Source organism: Felis catus, chromosome A1 (assembly GCF_018350175.1).
Source record: "Felis catus isolate Fca126 chromosome A1, F.catus_Fca126_mat1.0, whole genome shotgun sequence".
Lineage (NCBI taxonomy): Eukaryota > Metazoa > Chordata > Mammalia > Carnivora > Felidae > Felis > Felis catus.
Window position 1 is genome coordinate 175,609,370 of NC_058368.1, and position 19,477 is coordinate 175,628,846.

The 19,477-nt window shown below is 49.5% G+C and overlaps 1 long non-coding RNA gene across 1 annotated transcript; it reads right to left on the bottom strand.

Annotated features, from left to right (window-relative positions):
• Nucleotides 1–6,577: 6,577 nt before the first annotated feature.
• Nucleotides 6,578–9,505, bottom strand: LOC109502893. The gene is made up of 2 exons (XR_002161792.3): nucleotides 9,216–9,505; nucleotides 6,578–8,855 (listed from the first exon to the last, which is right to left on the bottom strand). It is a non-coding gene; the product is annotated as an uncharacterized LOC109502893 (long non-coding RNA).
• Nucleotides 9,506–19,477: the final 9,972 nt, after the last annotated feature.

Consider the following 19,477-nt stretch of genomic DNA (forward strand, 5'->3'; position numbering starts at 1 on the left):
AATGTATTCATACCCCTTCACCGTATCCTTAAAACTGGTTATGATGGTAAATTTCTCTTATACGTATTGATAATAAAAAAGAGTTGGGGGGAGAAAAAGGAAAAGAAAGAAGAACGTCCTTCTCCGTGTCTGCTGGACAAAGTCCTCTTCATCGACGATCGTGCAAGGCAAAGCTCAAATGGCATCTCCTATGGGGGCTTGCCGACCATGGGGAAGGGACACCGAGGCTGCCCCCGCGGCAGTGGGCATGGCTGCCTCTGATTGAAGCTTCCCTAACAGTGTGCGTGGGCCTCTGTGTGTGGCTGTGTAATAGAAAACTGCCTTTTAAGCCATCTACCCTTCGGAAGAGATGGTGACAGCGACTGCCCCGAGCCTTGCTACTGTAGGTAAGGTTTGCTGCATCAGAGTCAGGTGGGAATTTATAAGGAGGAGCACTTATCTCAGGCCCAACCCTCAGATCCACTGAATCAGAATCTGCCTCTTTTTTTTTTTTTTTTTTTTTACCAAAGCTTCAGGTAAATCATTTGTGCCTCTACGCATTAAGCCCTGGTCTAGAGGGCCCAGCTTCAGGAGGCACATCTTTAATTCCTCCGTGGGACCCGGTTACGCGGCAGAGGCAGCATGAAACTCCTTATGGGTCACACATACCTGAGCACTCTCTGAAGCCAGTGTGTGTTTTTCAAGTCCTCCCGGGATAGAAAACCGTGGGCTCAGCCCAGTGGTTCTATAACTTGAGTGTCGTGTCAGAATAACTCCAAGGTCTTGTTAATCCGTCTTCCGCGTTCCTGAGGCAGTAGATCTGAGGTGGGGCTCAGAATTTGCATTTCTAACCAGTTTCTGCGTGATGCCAGCCCTGGACGCTGCCTGTGGAGGGACTACACGAAGGGCTACTGGCTTCGCGCGTGGGAAATACGTGTCGGATGTACGAACTGACGGAGAATTCGAAAGAGAAAATAGATCCAAGAAGTGTCTAGGGTTTTAGTGTTCAGTTGTGTAACTTGCCAAACGCAGGGGTTCAAAACAGCAATAATGCCTCATTTCTCATGATCCTGGAGGTGGACTGGGCTCAGTTGGGTTGTTATCTAACTCCATATGGTGGAGCTGAGGGCTGGAGTTACAACACCCAAGATGGCCTCTCACCCTCAAGGCCCCTTTCCTTGGCAGGGTTCTCACCCCTCAGTAGTCTGGCCTAAGCTTCTTGGAAGCAGCTGGTTTCCAAGGGGAGAGCACGGAAACTGTCAGTTTTCCTTTTAAGGCCCGGGCTTGGAAGCCCCAGAGGATCACTTTGCCACCTTCTATTGGTATCAACCAAGTCTCAAGGACAGCTTAGATTCAAGGGGAGGGGAGCTAGACATCACCTCTTAATAGGAGGAGCAGCAGAGAATTTGTAGCCATCATTAACCCACCACCTCTGGTTTATTACAGAGAATACATTAAGGGACCTGCTGAGAAATACCTACAACCCTGCTAATCGGTCAGTTGGTCACTGTAGTGATACGTACTACAGCCATTGTTTGCTTTCCATGCTGGACCTCCAGGGCTGGGGACTCAGTGGGGGGACGTCAACTTTGCTCCACGTTCCTGCTCAGTCGAGCTCTCCTTGTGATTTCATGTTCCTTTGGACGCAGGCTTTTTACCTTTTCATCCATTGCACCAAAGACGGAAGGGGCTTGGGCGAATCGGTTTGTGGGTATAAAACACACCACAGAAAGTTCTGTAAGACTCACATCCTGAGGTAGTGAAAGCTCTTAATTAGCGCAATAAAACACCGATGAATCCCTTCATCCTTGATCATCAGATGGTAAAAAAAAATAAGAGAGTTTGGCGAACGAATGACAACTTGAATGTCCGTGACCCATGGTCCGTTCGGTTGGGAGCTGTTATTAGTAATAGTATGATTTGGGGTTTTAGGACTTTAACAGTAAATGTAACAGCCATACTTTCTGTAGTCCGCAGAGTCCTTTTTCAGGGGCGTTATCACATCTGATCCTTCATAATCCAGCAAGTTGTATTTAGCCTCATCCTACAGATGAGGAAACTGAGTTCCTAAGAGTAGAAGTCGCCCAAGGTCATGATGACTGTAAAACTGTTGGAATTCACACCCAGGACTCTCCGCCATGAGCCTTTTCCATGACTTATTTCAAACACTTCCTTCCAGGAAAAAGCTTAATTGAGCATGCTGTAGTCAACCTAACATGGTAGGAGGAAATACGATTTAATCCAGATCTCGTCAGCAGGTATCGTCGTGTGAGAGCTTCTTAGAAATGCTGAATCTTTGGTCCTAACCCAGATCCGCATTTTAACAAGGTCTCCAAGTGATTTGTACATCCCCAAAGGTTTGAGAAGCACAGATTTGGGACACAGTTTTGAAGTCAGACCGGCTGGTGCCAAATCCTGCGGAGTCTCTCCTAGCTGCCTGATGTGGGCAATGAGTTCTCTAAGCTGCAGTGTGTTTATCTGTAAAATAGTGATTAAGGAAGAAAAAAAAAATCTGCCCTCCCAAGGTTATTGTAAACACTCTACAAGTTAATGCGAGAAAAGAGTTTTGCAGACGGCCTGGCTTATAGTAAGTGCTCAGTAAATGTGAGTCACTATTATTATTGTTAAAACTAATGACCTTCCTGATCAGCCAGCCAGATGGTCCGCAACTCCCTGCTGCGAAAAGCAAAACTCTCCCTACATACCAACTGCAAAAGAAAGAAGAGACAGAGCCCTTGCCCTTGAGATGCTCTCCGAGCAATGAGAAAGGGAGGACAGACGCACAGAAAAACAGACAAGCGGAGCTCTCCCACAGAACGGTCCCCATGGAGCCCGCGTTCTCGCAGGCGAGATGGGCTGTTTGATGAGGTGCCACAGGGGAAGAGGAATGGTTCCGGAGCTTGTTAACTAACTGATGAGTCAGGGGTGACGGCGACTGAAGCGTGAAGGTGGGAATACACAGACCAGGCTCAGCGTGGCAGGGCCACCGGGGCAGGCTTCCCCTCCCCCACCCGTGAGAGTGCAGAGCTGGTGGAAGGGGGCAAGCCTCGCGGGGCAGGGAGGGAGGGAGTGCGGGGTCAGAGCTGGTCTTCCCTGGGGCAACAGGGGACATTGGGTCTGCGGGGCTGACTAAGCCAGGATCTAGAGGGCAATGCCCGGGCTCCAAGCCCTGGGGCAAGAAGGTCGATTCCAAATCCAGATCCAGTTATGGCGGAATGGATGCCAGCAGCTAGGAGGACCCTGGTGAAGACTCAATTTATGTACCAGAAGCTGGAGCAGGGTCAGAGTAAGGGTCAGGGTCTAAAGGGCTGCCTGGAAGCATGATACCGGTAACAGCGGCAACTGATAAAATCGAAACATAACAATAATAACATTGACCAAGGGCTTGGCACATACCAGCATTTCCTAGTATTAATTCACTTCATCCTCACAAGTATATGAAATCAATCCTTTCTTACTACAGAACTGAGACATAGAGATGGTAAGTTATTTGCCCACAGTCACGCTAATAAGTGGCAGAGCCAGGCCATTTGGGTCTCAGAAGTGGCCTTTTTGGGGTGCCTGGGTGGCTTGTTCGGTTAAGCCTCCGACTTCGGCTCGGGTCATGATCTCACGGCTCGTGGGTTCAAGCCGCACATCGGGCTCTGTGCTGACAGCTGGGAGCCTGGAGCCTGCTTCGGATGCTGTGTCTCCCTCTCTGCCCCTCCGCCACTCACACTCTGTTTCTCTCTCTCTCAAAACTAAATAAACGTTAAAAAAATTTTTTTTTAAGGAAAAAGAAAGAACAGGCCTTCTTAACTCTTAAACTAGATTGCATATCAGCTGGTCTTTGGCGCTGGTCTTTTGGGGACCAGGGGGAGGGACTTGATGTGCGAGTTGGGTCCACCTGTCTCGAGGAGCCTGGGGGGGGGGGAGAAAAGCCCACTTATCTTCCAAGATTCAGGATGACCTGTGATACTATCTTTTGAAGAGGTGGCTACCCCAGAGATGAGGACACCCCTAATTTCTCTTTGTCTTACATTTCAGGTTCCACAGGGCAGATATTGGGAAGTACCCAGTCTGGGGCACACACAAAGCCAGGCTCTGAGAGATACAGATGGGTCAGGCACTGTTTTAGCCCCGAGGAGCTCATGGTCTCATAGAGGCTGGCACAGCAACGTGTATCAGAGAGATGCAAACCACGGAGGGTCAGGAGAGGATGCTGTGGCTGTAACTTTCTTCTCGGCCAATGAAACCAAGATGGTGGAAAGATTGGTACTATCCTTCTTGTGTCCAGTTCGGGCCATGTCCTGGTCCTTGTGAGTCTTTTCCCCAAGCCAATTTGGTCCTAAGTTGCTTCACCTTCTCACCTTCTGCGATTTCTTCCCCGACCCCCTCAAGTCTCCTTATTTACGAAATTCACAGATCTACTCCCAACTTAGGAAGAAGCTTTGGCAAAATCTCAACCCATCCAGCATGCAGTTAGAAATAACCCACGGGCCAAAACAAGCCACGAGCAAATTGAAGGCAAAATGAGGCAAAGTGCCCTACACAGCAGTGGGAAGAGGCTTGGTCAACAGTTTGTAAGATCTTTGGGCAAATCCCAGCCTCTGACAACTATTAGCAGTGGGATCCTGAGCAGTGACTTACCCTCCGTAAGCTTGAATTTCCTTTCCCTATGCAAAACTTTCCCTGCACAAAACCCCACTGCCTTTAAGGACCCTGCCTAATCTGGGCCCTGCTAACCTCTCCAGCGTCATTTCTCAGAATTCTCCTTGGGCTTCAAACAACAGACGAGCATTCGCTTAAATCACAAAGACATATATTGTTCACTTGTCAGGAAGTCTGAGGGTATCTGCCTCCAACGTTGCTTTTGCAGCACTTTAAGGTCCAGATATTGGTTTCAAGTCTCCCCAGGTCTCCTGTCTTTCCTCTTATTGTCACAATATGGCTGCCACGGCTCCAGGCATTGCACTCACACATAACAGTGAGGAGATCTCTTCATTGGCTTCTTTGCTTTAACCTGAAGCTCCTCCAGGAAACTTCTCTTGACATTGTTTTGGATGAAACAGTGTCACGTGGCCATCTCTAGCAAGGTGAAGTCTGGGAAAGCGTAGATCTTGCCTCTCTCTGGGTGGTATAGTTGGTGAGGGAGAATGAATTGCAGATACCTACTGAGTGGCCAAGCAACATTGTCTGCTACATTCCTAATCAAAGTTTTGTCTGTCTAACACACGAATCCACCCAATGTTTCCCCAAAAGAGCATATAATTTCAGCTTCTGTGTCATTGCATATGCTGGTTCCCTTTGCCTGGAATGCCTTTCCTTCCCTTCTCCATCTGGTGAACCCCCACTTATCTTCCAAGATTCAGCTGTGACGTCTTCCTATAATATCACTTCCACTCTAGAGTCTGAGTGAGACAGATCTTCCCTCTATGAGCCAAAAGCTTCTCTGATTTATTTCTATATCCTAGAGTCTAGCATATTACCGAACGTAAAACAGGTGCCCATGAAATGCTTACTGAACAAATAAATGAAGATAATAGTCACTACCTCATAGTCATTGCAAGCTCAAAGATGAGCTCGTTTGTGAAAAAATAGTATACGTCTTCATTAATAACGATTGCCATCATGATATTAGTGATTTCGGCTAGCATTCACTGAAGACTTACTATACGGCGGCCGCTGTTCTACAGAGCCTACACACCTAATTCATCTAGTTTTATTTTTTTATTTTTATTTTTTTAATGTTTATTCATTTTTTGAGAGACAGAGCGTGAGTGGGGGAGGGGCAGAAAGAGAGGGAGGCTCAGAATCCGAAGCGGGTTCCAGGCTCTGCGCTGACAGCAGAGAGCCCGACGCGGGGCTCGAACTCCCGGACCGCGAGATCATGACCTGAGCCGAAGTCGGATGCTTGACCGACTGAGCCACCCAGGCGCCTCTAATTCCTCTAATTTATTCAAAACACTGTGACATGGGCCGGAGACCCTACACTAGGTGTTGTTGAAGTAACAAGCGATGTTCAAATCTTCAGTGGCTTAAACACCAAAGACTGATTCCTCACTCGTGCTAAACATCATTTGTGGGTAGCGAGGATCTGTCACCATTTTAATCTTTCAAGAAACGAATTGACCGGCTCGTGGGTGCAGCAGCCGGGTCACAGGGCCTCCTTGGACAGTGTGGCAGAGAAAGGGAGCACGGGAAGCCGATGCCGGCTCCAAACGCTTCTGTCCAGAAGTGATGCACACCGCTTGCGCTTACATTGAGTTGCTGAAGGCCGGTCCCATGGTCATGCCCAAGTTGAAGGAGTCAGTGAGGGCTGCTAGCTAGCATCCACCACATAGGTACTGTTATTACCTGTCATTAACAGATGGAGAAACTGAAGCAGAGAGTGGAGACAAAGGGATGTGCCCAAGACCACACAGCCGGTGAGTGGTTGAGCCAGGATTCAAACTTGGCTTTTGTGAATGAGAGCAGAGGTCAGCAAACGCTTTTGGTCCAGGGTCAGAGAGTGAATATTTTAGGCTTTGCAGGCCATCCAGTCTCGGATGCAACTACTCGATCGTAGTGTGAGAGTGCAAAGGCAGCCACAGACAAGGTAAATGAATGGGCACAGCGGTGTTCCAATAACACTTTATTTGCAAAAGTATGAGGTGGGTCAGATTGGCTGGCAGGCCATGGTTGGCCGACCCCTTCGTGAGAATCCTTGCTTATGACCCCAAGGTTACCCTGAGCTCTGAAGAGTGTAAAAGGAGGAACAAATGTGAGGTATTATAACCATTTTCTATCAAATATCTGCCACATTGCCTCCCTAGCCAGCCAGAGTCAAATGACTTCACAGACTTTAATGGGTCACTGAGCCTTCATCCGGCCAAGGTTAAGGGGAACCAGCTTCTCTTTGGGGCCTGGCTAATTATTACTGTACAAGTTTAAAAGAAATGACAGACAGGTAATTTTCTTACTAAAAATGAGAACAGGACCCATACCAAGGACCAAGCAAGCCAGTATTAAACCCCCATTAGCTGTGTGGGGTCATTTCTAATGGCACGTTCACCGATGGGACAATTATTCTGCTGGCCTGTGCTAACCAGCAATTGAAATCAGTGGGAGGCTCTGGGCACCAAAGCAGGTTTTTTTCTGGGCCACCTAACCCAGACCTTGTTTTTCCAGCTGACACTCTGCCTGTGTCAGCTAATTCCTGCTTTGGAAAATGCATTCCAGGGCTAATAAAGACTTTAAAGTCACACCATTTTCTCACCATGTTATTAAAACCCAAATGGCTTCGCTTATTCCTAATATGACCAGGAGATTTCCCGGCTAGCTCAGAAACGGCCCGAAAAGTCCCAGAATCTGGGTTTCCGATTGGAAGACGAGGCCTGGGGTTTATTTGTGGATTAATTGTTTCTGAGTAGTGCAAGTAATGCGATGGCAAGGCAGTGCGCCGGGCGCAACGAAAGCAGACCGTGGCAACCAATTTTGCTGAAACGCGCCTGTCTTTGACGGCCTGTAAGACAGCATTCGCCTTCACCGCCCGCTCACCGCCAGCGGGAACCTGGGCAAGTCCCTTCGCCTCACCGAGCCTCAGTTCCCGCTTTTGTGAAATGGCGGTGACGAGGCCAGCTTCACAAGTGCTGTCGGGAGGGTGGCAGGCAGCGTGGTCTAAGTGCCCAGAAGGCCCTCCCCGAATGGCAGCTAGCATGGAAGCAGGAAGGCTTTGGGTCTGGCCAAGCCAGAAATAGCTGAGAACGGGCTCCGGAAAACTGGCAGAATCAACCCCAAGCTGAGCTCCCTGGCGCTAATTGGAAATAAATCAGGAGAAACAATAACCAGCCAGAACAATTAGAAGAATGAGCTAATGGAACCCGTCCCCCCCGAGGTTTTGCTCCTTCTGGAATGGCAACCAGTCCTCCCCCAGGCCAGTCTGCAGCTGCCTTGAGGGAGGAAGCCTGCGTGGGGCAGAGGCAGAGACAGAGACAGAGACAGAGACAGAGAGAGAGAGCCTCATTCCGGCATGTCTGTCTTTATCTCCACCATCGGTTCTCACGAATGCTGTGCTGAGCTCACCAGAGAGGGCAGCTGGGGCCATCCACGGAGGCCTGGGGAGACTTGCAGATGTCCCCAGCAGGACAAAGCACCGAGGTGCCAGGATAGGGCCAGACGTTGCCCTGGGCCCCAGTTCTTCTGTGGCGGAGCTGCAGGCAGGGGGCCAGACTGGAAGCTTTAGAAGCGTGGGCGGGCTCCCAGAGCTCATCTAGACTTTACCTACCCCTTTTTCAGATAAGCAAACTGAGGTCCAGAGAGAGTTAGTGGTTTGCCTGAGGTCAGGCAGCAGGAACGGAACTTGGATCTCTTCCTTCGGCCTTTGCACCGTGCAGTCTCTTCAGACACGGGGCAGACGGCCAGAGTTGGGTTGGAGAGACGGGCTATATCTGAGCAGAGAAGAACAGTATGAGGTCGAGAAAACAGACTTCTAAAGTTCCGAGCTAGGAAAAAAAGGAAAACGTCTCTCCCCATCATCGTGACATCCCATTAGAATGGGGGACCATCCCACTCCCTTCCTCTAAGATTGTATTCAATTCAAGTGTCCCCACCCGGAGGGAAGGGTCAGCTTCGGCTCCAGAAGACTGAGCACAAACACTATTTTTGCCTCACTTGCTTTGTGGAAAATTTTAGAATCCTGGCCCTGCTATTTCCTGGCTGTGTGTCCTTGTGCAAGTCACGTCCCCTCTCTGAGCTCCAATTGCCCCACCTGCAACACTGGAGTGGTGGTAGAACTGAGTATCTTTTGCAAGCTGCAAAATGCGAGATAAATGTAAGGCTCTGGTCACATGGTTTTTATTTCTTCGTAACTCAGATCGAGGCAGAGAATTCCCCGTCGGAAGCAGGTGTCTCCACTCCTAAAAAAAAAAAAAGGGTAGAGAAAAATGCGGAGCAGCCATCCTGCAGAGTCTGGACCCTCCTTCCTGTTTTAACAACCTCCCTGTAAACTGCCCAGGGGGTGACCGACTCCCCTCCACTGCAACCCGCAGTAAATTGCATTCCGGGCCAGCTCACCAATCATTAGCCATGCAATCTTGTTTATCCTGCCCCAGCCTGGAACTTGGCCTCTTACAAAACCCCAACTACAAAAGGAGAACAGGTTGAACCAAACCTTCGCAGCAAGGGAAGGAAGCCTTCCAGGAGGCTAGGGGATATTTATTAAACAGACACAGGCCAGTGCCCACTGAGCAGGTCTCAGCCCCAAAGTCCCAGCTGACCTTTCTGCTGCCACTGAGTTGAGAGTTTGAGGTGGGATCTGATCTCCAGAAGGGACAGCTTCCAAGTCGGGGCCATTGTCTAGCCCAAACCGAGAGTCAGCCCCTTACTGCCGATGACAGCAACACGGTCATTAAGTTATTTGCTCGTCACCTTCCGTGGGGCACAGGTTGTGTAATCCTTACAATTTCTCCAGGAAGCTTTTACAGATGTGGAAGTTGGGCTTCTGATTCATCGAGTCACTTGCCCAAGGTCACAGAGCCAGAGGGTGGAGTAGACGGGACAGCTGCTGTTTATATCAGCTGCACACTTCCCTGCCTCTCCCCTTTCTTGGGGTGACAGACCCAGCTGCCTGTGCACCTGAGCCGGGCACAAGACCCGGGCCAATTCAGTCATAAGACCATATTCTCCTGGCAAAAATAATAGAGAATTCTGTGACCAAGCAGGACCCAACAGACCCTGTTTGAAGCACTTGACACGTACGAGCGCATTACCACCTCACCATGACCCAATGGTATAGTCACCAATGACAAATAGATGTCCCCTTTACGGATGAATACACTGAGGCACAGCAAAGTTAAGTAACTTGCCCAAGGCCACACAGGTAGTTCGCGGAGAAGCTAGAATCGAACAATCCGGCTCCAAAGCCCATCCTCGTAACCACCGGGCTAGCCTGTGCCTAAATCCATGTGCCAGCCACGCCTCGGTTGGCTGGCTCCTCCCTCAGTTCCATGGCGCTGCTGCTCGAGCTTGGTGATTTGTGAGACCCCTGGGGCCCCCTTCACTCTGCTCCTACGTGCCATTCCCAACTGGCTCATCAGGTCAGGCTGCCTCTCAGGCCTCTGAATCACGGTGTCCTGACCTACCACTGGGCCTCCTCCACGCCCCCCTCCAATGGCTCAGGCCCCCCCAAACACACACACGGATACACATATCCACGGACACACACGTGCCCACACGAACGCACTTGCTCTGTCGCACGTAGATACGCACATACTCATACCCATAGCCACTCACTCTCACACACACACACACATTCACACACATACACATATGCACGCACACATATATATATATATATATATATATATACTCAGTCACACACACAGATACACCTACGCGCACACACATCTACACTCACTCTCACCCACGTACACACAAACACACACACGTACCCACATCTACCCATATACACACGTACGCATATACGCTACCTTTGCAGACGGACACAATCACCTATGGCGTCTGCAAAATGTTAACTTTCTTTCTGGCGCAGCACTGCCCCTCCATGTAGCGGGAGCCACATGGGTGATTTTAAATTTTCTAGCAGCCGCATTGGAAAAGTAACAAAGTAAGGCAAGTAATTTCGGCAGCCTAGGTAATACACATTCAAAACATGGGCGTTTCAGCATGTAATTAACATAAAGCCATTTATTGGTGACTTTCTTGCTCTCGTTCTGAGTTTTCAAAATCTGGTATGTATTTTACACTTACAGCACATCTCAGTTTGTACGAGACACGTTTGTACGAAATGTCACGAGACACGAGACATTTCTACCGAACTGGGCGGAGCAGCTTGAGAGCAAGACCCCCCCAAATGCTTTCACGTCACAGCCCACGTAGGAGATGATCATGCTTGTATGGTATCCTGGGGTAAATAGTCGAGCCCGATGGAGGCCAGAGGCAAAAGGCCCAAACATTCCAGTTTCCCCCATCGGTCCAAACCCTGCTAAGGGCTGGACCACAAGCGTATTAAGAAAAGGCAGCTTCTCTGGGGGATTTCAGCCCCATTTGCCCTTGAAGTTGAAGCTGGATGCCCTGGTTCTGTGCACAGCCTGTGCACTGGGGCTGGAGCAACCCAGTGTCACTGTCTTGAAAGCCAACAACCTTCTCCATTCATTTCTGAGAGCTCTCTGTGGCCACACCCTCATGGCCCTCAGGGCTCCAGCCTCTGCCTGCCGGCCAGATGCCTATTTCACCTGGGCTGGAAACGGAGCCTCATTATGGGTTTTCACAAAACTTCAATTTACAACAAGCAATTAAGTTAGCTGAGTAGATTTTAGGACTTTGGGGGGGGGGGTTCCAAGGAAGGAAGGTCACCAAAGCTCACGGTCTTCTGCCATCTTGCTGGTGGTCGTCTCTTCTCTTCTGCTATGGCTTGCCAGTTTATATCCGCTCCCCGCCCCCACCCCACCTCAATGCCTGTGTTGAAACCCTTACTCTTACTTACTTACAAAGGAATGGTATTAAGAGGTGGGGTCAGATGGTGATTACTCATGATAGGATCAGTGTCCTTATAGGAAGAGGAAGAGAGCTTGCTCTTTCTCTCTGTTCTCCACCCTGGGACACAGCAAAAAGACGGCAAACGGTGGCGGGGGGCGGGGGGGCGGGGTTGGGGGTTGGTCAGGAACTTGTATCAGACCCCAACCACACTGGCACCCTGATGTTGGATGGGTCAACCTCCGGAACTGTGGGAAACAAATATTTGATGTTTAAGCCACCCAGTCGGTGGTGTTCTGCAGCCTGAGCTGTCTGACAGTTTAGTCCGGTCGCTGGGCTGGTGCCTGTTCCGGGTGACTGCTTTCAACTGACCTCTGGGGCATTGTGTGCCCACCCATCACTGAAGTCCATGGTCCTGGCCATTCGCCTCTGTTTCCAAAGTCCACCCACACTAGCCCTTCTCAGTGTCTCAGCATTCCTTTCTGGGGCCCCCGGGCACTTAGCAAAACCTTGCACATCTCATTTTGCCTCAGGCTCATTTATCTGGCCACTCACTTCTGTAGAGCTGCACGGTTGTCCCTGCACAGCTGGACATGGCCTTGCACAGTGCCCCATCCAGCTATCCAGCCGACTCACCCTGTCCAGGGAAGCATGTCACCAGCATCCTATCTCCTCCGCCCATCCCATATTCTCAGGATCCTCTGTCCTCCCTGGACGTTTCCATCATGCCCTCTTTTAGGGATCCTCTCTGGTCTGGGAAAACCAGACAGTTGTCCTCCTGACACCTGCTCCCCTCACCATCTATCCTCCTGATGGAACAACCATCGTGGAGCAGGAAGAACTGGACTCCCCTTCATCACCTCCTTCAGGCCAGGACTCAAGAAAAGTTGAATCCCCTCCTCTGTCCCGGGATGGCCTTCACCCCGCCCTTCCTCGAGGCCGGGATAGACAGGTGCAGGCAGACAACCACAGGAACCCCAACACCTTGCCCATCAGTCGTGGAAGATCCACAAATATTATCTTGGTCTCAATTGCTTTTCCAAACCTTTCAAAGTGCTCAGCAGCATAGGGGGTTGCTATGTAATGGTCACCATCCTCGTGAAAAGGAAGTCAGGGTTAGAGGTGGCCCCTTTTCTCCCCTGTTGAATACATTCAGTGGTGATTATTATGGTGTTAATTATTCATTTGGTCAGCCACGGAAGAGAGGGGAAATACCAACAATGCAATTAAGAAATGCTTCCCTCACACCTCCTCAAGGCTGAGGCTTCGCAGAAATCCCAGTCCCCAAATCTGAGTCCCTGACCTAGACCTGTGGCCACGATTTCCTGCCCTCCCCTTCCCTTATACCCACTCTAGGGAATTCATTTGAATTCAATTTCCTCCACCAAACAACTCATCGAGGAAATGGAAGCTGAAACAACACCGAAGGACCCGTTTTGTCTATTCCGGCAAAACGCACGGAATCATGATACCATCCAGCGTGTGAACCCTTTGACCACAACTTGGCAGTGAGTTGCGAGAGCTATTGGAAAAGGTTCATACCCTTTGACCTAGAATTGATCCGACGGGAGTAATTCCTGAAAGGAAAAATCTTTCACATGCGTGTTCATGGTGCTGATATCACTAATAGCTTAACTGGTAACCTTGAAACCAAGGGGCAGGGGAGAGGTTAAGGAAAGTACAGCACGCAGAAGCGGTGTAATATTATGCAGTCACTACAAATGATGGGAAGATTATGTAGCAACATCCCAAGGGCTTGTCATTTGATGTTCAGTCTAAAAAGGCAGAACCCCAGCCTGTCTCTCTCCAGGTTCTCTCAGACCCGCCGTGGTCTGTGTTAACCAAATCTTTACCAGCCTGGTGCTTCCTTCCCACCTTTCCGTCCGGCTCGGCCCCGGCCTTATCCTTGCCAGCACAGAGATGGTGTCACTGTTGCCCGCATGTTCGTGTCTGGCTCTGGATGACGCATTTTTTGGAGGACGGGCACTCTGTTTTCTCTCTCCCTGCTGCCCGGCACTGAGTCCACGCTTTCAAAAAATGTTCATTGAGTTAAAGAGTCAAGGGCAATCGTTTTGGATGCTGTTTATCGAGCACCTCCTATGCAGCCGTCTTTGCGATTGGCATCTCCCATATGCTATTTCACGTGATTTTGTATTGAAATAATCTTATGATGTTGATAGTGTTGTTATTCCGTTTGTACAGATGGGAAATGGGCTCAGGGAAGTGGTCGCATACCCAAGGCCACGCACTTGGTGAAGAGGGAGAGACAGGATTTGAATTCTAGCTCTGCCTGACATTCAAGCCGGTGTTCTGTTTACTTCAGTGTGTGTGTGTGTGTGTGTGTGTGTGCACGCGCGTGTGCACGCCGACCAATGACTATGTAGATAAATAGGAAGAAAGCGTGGAAAACATAGAAAATGGATGACCTGTGGGACGGGTGAGTAGTAAGATGGTGGGCGATTTTTCTCTTGTTTCGTATATAATTGCTTGGAATGATAGGTTGAGCTGAGAAGAGAAGAATTCACCCAGGTTCCAGGTCCTCCCGGAGCTGAGTCCCAGTACCCCGAGTATCTTAAAGTGAAAAAAGCTCTGTTGGTCAGTTAACTCCTTTTCCGGTTACTTCCCAGGGCCCAGGGGACATTCTGTTCCAGAGAGACAGTCATGTGCAAGTCCTGGGCCCCGGGCTCAGTGCCAGGAGCAAGCCTGGTCCACCTGGCCCATGGTACGGGGGCAAGTATGGGCCAGGTGTTTGCTCACCATTTCTGCCACTCTGCTCACTGCCTCTGGGGCAAGAAGGTGTTCCGGGGTGCAGCTCATCACAGGTGTGTGTGTGCGTGTGTGTGTGTGTGTGTGTGTGTGTGTATGTGCTGGGAGGAGGCAGGGGCATGTGGACGGTGCATTCACAGCCTCCATATCCGTGCAGGCCCTAAGATTTAGCAGGCTGATGTTATCTCTAACCGAGTTGAGGTACAAGTCAAAGAAGATATTCATCACGCGGTTTTAAGCTTGCATCTCATTACTGTGCCAGTCTGCCTCTGTGTTACGAATTAATATTTTTAATAAATCCTGCAATTATCTTCTGGATGGCATAATTATCTTGCCGTGTGATCTTTTTTTTTTCGGTGTTGAAACCATGAATTTGATGAAGGCGACTGTTTAAAAAATACGTCCGTTTTCCTAACTTTTGTTTAAGCGTGTCTTCACTTGTAAAAAATGTGCTCAAAAATACTAAAAAAAAAAAAAAATTGAAGTTGTGCAGGTCCCTTTTATTCCCCGAGAGATCCAAGCCCCTGGTGAGCTTGTATGGGATAGAGAGGAACTCATAGCTCTTAGCTCTTCTGGAGTGTTCAATGTGCTTTCAATCCTTCATATTGAAAATAAAGGAATAAATGGGGGAAAGCAGAAAATAAGATCTAAAACGCCAAAATCTCAGCTTTTAAAAGGGCAGTGGCGATCAAACCCATCCATTTATATCTGCTTCTTTCTCAAACGCCGCGAAAACAACAAAGGAATTTTAAAAATATAAGTTTACAAGCACAAAGAGAACAGAAGCGTGGAGGTGCCAATTAATGTCTTTGAAAGCAGACGGGTGAATAGTGACCAGTTTTGCCGACAAGAGAGAGCTTTAACCGAAGCCTACAAGGGAAGAGCCACAGGCCCCCAGCCCATCTTTGGAATTGGAGGCCCTGGGTACCTCGGAGGTTGGATGACGAGTGGAGCTAAGAACAGTAGGGATGGTTGAAGAAGCAGGAAGACAGCGAGACCCATCCCCGCCACCATCACTGCCGCCACAGCCGCCACCAACATCAGCACGGTTTCTGCCATCACCGCCCGTTACCGTCGTCACCAATATCATTGCCATCTATCACTATCACGGCTGTCACTACCACCACTCTCCCCCTCAACCAGTGAGCCCAGACAAACGTCTCTCCTCCAATGCAACAAAGCCTGGACGCTTTCTCGGGTAGAAGACGAGATGGAGAGACGCAATCACCGCTCAAAATCGGGGCAAAGACTTTATTTTATGAGGATATTGGGAAAAAAAAAAAAGTCTCCCTATTGAATCCAGAGAATCTGAACGAGGTGCCAGGCTGATAATCCCCAGGCGGGAGACTGAAGGACACCATGCCAGGGAAACTGACCAGCCGAAGGACAAAACAAAGTCACCGCTTCTTTACATAGTAGTGAAACTCACCAACTAGACAACGCAACAGTCTATCTCTGGAACAAACCAAGTAGGAAAGAGGGGACCCACGGGTAACGGAGATGATGTGGAAGCATCTGTCGTCTGCCATGGAACACTGCCAAAGAACGACAAGAAAAACAACACTAATGATTTTCTCAGAAAGAGAGGAGTTACATCTCAAAGATGGAGGCTATAAAAATGAAAGTGCAGAGAGTAAGAAAGATCCCTTCTGAAAGGAGAGAAGTAGGCCAAGGGGCTCGAAAGGCCTAGGCCCCCCAGAGTCTAGGGAGGGCAACACACGGAAACCAAGCAACAAGCCATGAGCAGCAAGGCACCTCAGTCCTGCCAATCTGTGGCCAAGATACATCTGCAAACTGGTGGGTCTGGCTGCCCAGTTAGGTCCTGGTATTTGTTGCTCATTTAATCTCCACAACAGTCCTGCTAAGTGTGAATTATTATGCTCATTTTCATAAACAGGATCTCAAACAAACATGGCAGTAGGTCAAAAACCTATGAAATGGCTTCATAGGTCATTGTGCTTTCCATGGCTCAATCCCATACATGGTCTAAGGTCACACTGCAACTTTTTTTGGCCAAAGGTATGGAGTGTTGAAAGATAAGACATCATCATCTGGGGTCTCAAATGTGGTAATTTTTCACATGTCATCTCTGGGTCTAAAAGGAAAAAGAGTATGTATTTTCGTAGTGGTTTGCTGAAGGGCTCTTTCCTAGTTTGGCTCTGGTCGATCTGCAGCAAATCCATAGTGTTAATAGTGAGTGAGTCTGTGTGTGTGTGTGTGTGTGTGTGTGTCTGTGGTTTAGATGAAGAGATGAAATTAGTGTTCCCCCCTCTCCGAGTCACAAGGAGGCTGAGTGTACATGTTAATGGGAGTGTGGGTTGGGGCAGAAAACTCATTGCTGGATCTTTACGTCTGGGTGAATCTGTAGCAGGTGCAACTCTTGATAGAAAAAGCACAGGTCCTTAGGTTCCAGGCACCGACCAAGGAACCTCATTTTTTCTTATGACTGCCCTTGTAAACAGCTGGCCGGACTCTCTTCTCCCTGCCACTTTGGATGAAACCTTGGAGGGGTGGAAACTCAGCCATCATTTCTTTGGTCACTCATCTTACATAATAACAGATCCTCCCCAGACACTTAGAGTCCCGAGAATACTCTCATTTCCATAATTAAAATTTCCAGTCTGGGGAATTGAAGAAACTCCAAATTTTATTTAAAGTAAAGGCATGTCCGCTCGCCCAATCAGGGCCTCCTGAGGGATGGGGAGGCCACTGCCTAGGCTTCCTCTGGCTCCTTCAAGAGAAATAGAGAGTGGGGCAGGGGAGACCTGATCTCCCTGGCACCCCTGGTCCCTCGCTTTGGTTTCCTCTGGCTTGGGCGGAGGTTTTAAACCTACTTTTTCTCTCCTGGGTACTCTGTAGGTTCTTGGAAACCCTTATCACTGGGTGGGTCTCCCAACTGCAATTCCTGGGAGGCGGGGACTATCTCTGTTGACCGGTGTACTAGCCGCCTTATCCACTGTAGACTCGTCGTTGGGGTCATTACACCTGGGTGGCCTTTTTGGATAAAGTCTCCAGCCAGCTGTCTCTTCTGCATGGTCCACATGGCCGCAAAAAGTACTCATGCATTCTCTGCCCTCGAAAACACTGGAGTGCTGGCCATTCCCAGCTTAGAACCCTCCTCATCCCTCTCCTCGGTCCAGCCTCCTCTTGCCTGTAGACTTCTCCAATGGGGTGGGGAGGCCAACACCAACCCCATGCGTTCCCCCAAACTCCAGGGACATAGGCTAAGCTCTTCTCGGATCCCTAGCCACATCTCTTCCTTAAGACGAGAAGGAAAGCACTCCCATCTCTTGCCTTGAGGTGAGGCCAAGAGAAAATGCCAGAGCATTCCAGCAATTTTTCCCAGGAATGCCTTTCCCCTCTACGTCTTCAACCTCAACACCTTGACACCCTCAAGTGCATAGGGGGCGCCGGGTTGAAAAGCTAGATTTTCCTCCCCCCCGCTTAGTAAGTCCTGCATAGGTGGAGATGGCTCTTCACTTGGCAACGGGCAGGGGATGTGCCCCCTATTGTTTATTTTCAGCTTCTTAGGACCTCTGTGAAATTATCACCGAAGGGTCCCACGTTGCTTATCATTAGGTAAATGTGCTACATACACAGATATGTGCTTGGTAGGTATCACTGAAGAAGACACTCGTCTATGGGTCCATTTGGGCCTAAGGAGTCTATGCAGGGCTGGGATATATGTACATAGATACACACCTATGTGTGTGGTGTGTGGAAATGATCTCTGTAGATATACGTATTGTGTGTGCATGCACGCACTTGTGAAGCATATGCTTGGGCTGTTGGTGCAGGTACAGATATCAAACCATCAGTTATCCCCATGGCGCCCCTTGCTCCAGTACACAAGACTCCTTCCAGAACTTTGAAGACCCCTCTGGTAAGTCAAGGGAAGCAAAAAAAGCCTGAGTCCGCAGTGGGTCCTCCCCAGCCTGGGAAGCATGACATACCCTTGTTATAGCCACATAATGAAATAAGTAGCAGGCACGCTGAGAGGGAACGTGATCACAGCCACCCTTAAGTAGAGCAAGGTACTGGGGCGCCTGGGGGGCTCAGTTGGTTGAGCGGCTGACTTTGGCTCCGGTCATGATTCCGCGGTCCGTGAGTTCGAGCCCCGGGTCGGGCTCTGTGCTGACCGCTCGGAGCCTGCAGCCTGCTTCACATTCTGTGTCTCCCTCTCTCTCTGCCCCTCCCCACTTGCACTCTGTCTCTGTCAAAAATGGATTAACGTTAAAACAAAACAAAACAAAACAAAAAAAACGTAGAGCAAGGTATTGGTCTTCTTTCTCCCTAGTGAAGAGACTTAGAACAATGATTTGATTTGCTTTAAAGCAAAAGGCCTTTCCCCTGGTTCTGCTTCTTAAGCTGAAGTCAAGGGGGCGAGAGGGAGAGATTCTTGCAAAGATTATCACATTTGTGAATCGAGGTTATATCCCCTTCATCTTTGCACATGAGCCACATGAGCAGCCCATGTGAGTCTTAAGTACCTGCCATGTGACACTCATTCTCATGCCCGTGGTGTCACGGGACAGTTGCGGGATTGCACCGAGGTCAGTGTGTGTGTGTGTGTGTGTGTGTGCATGTGAATGTGTGTTCAGCCCTCTGTGAGGGCAATTGGATGTGTGAATGAACGCCGCTGGATATGTCTTTCTGGAGCGTCAGGGGCTCATTTCCATGGCAATGGAGAGAGAAAGCCAGAGAATCAGGGAAATACTGCCAGATGCCATAGCCGGGGCAGCCTTGCCACAGCGGACAGGAAGGAAAACTCCCAGCCTAAGTGGGGAGGGGGTAGGGAGGTTTGTGCTCTGCTTGTAAAGAATTTGCTGTTCATTCTGCTGTGTGCGCCCAGCAAAGCCAGCCTCCCGGGGATGAGCATTTGCATCTCTACGGCCCTTTCCCCAGAGGATCCAGGAGTCCATCCTGGTACCCTGGGCAAACAGCATCCCTCTTAGTAAAGACACCAGCTGGAGGGGCCGGCTCTGAGACAGGGGCTTGAGGCAGTCAGTGCAGAAATGGGGAAAAGACGCAGTAAGTCTCAGTCTCCAGTTTGGGCTGGGGCCACGGGGTTACCCAGTTAAGTTTACCCAGAGCAGTTGGTTTTGAGGCGATTAAGACAGTGATGCTCTTTCTTCTAGGAAAGACACAGCACAGTGCATCTCAACCATTTAGAGACTCTTACAGCTCAAGAACCCCTGCAGATGCCGGCCTCTTTACAGATGAGTACACTGAGCCCATTGATTCATGCACTGGGCACATATTTGCTACAGACCTACGT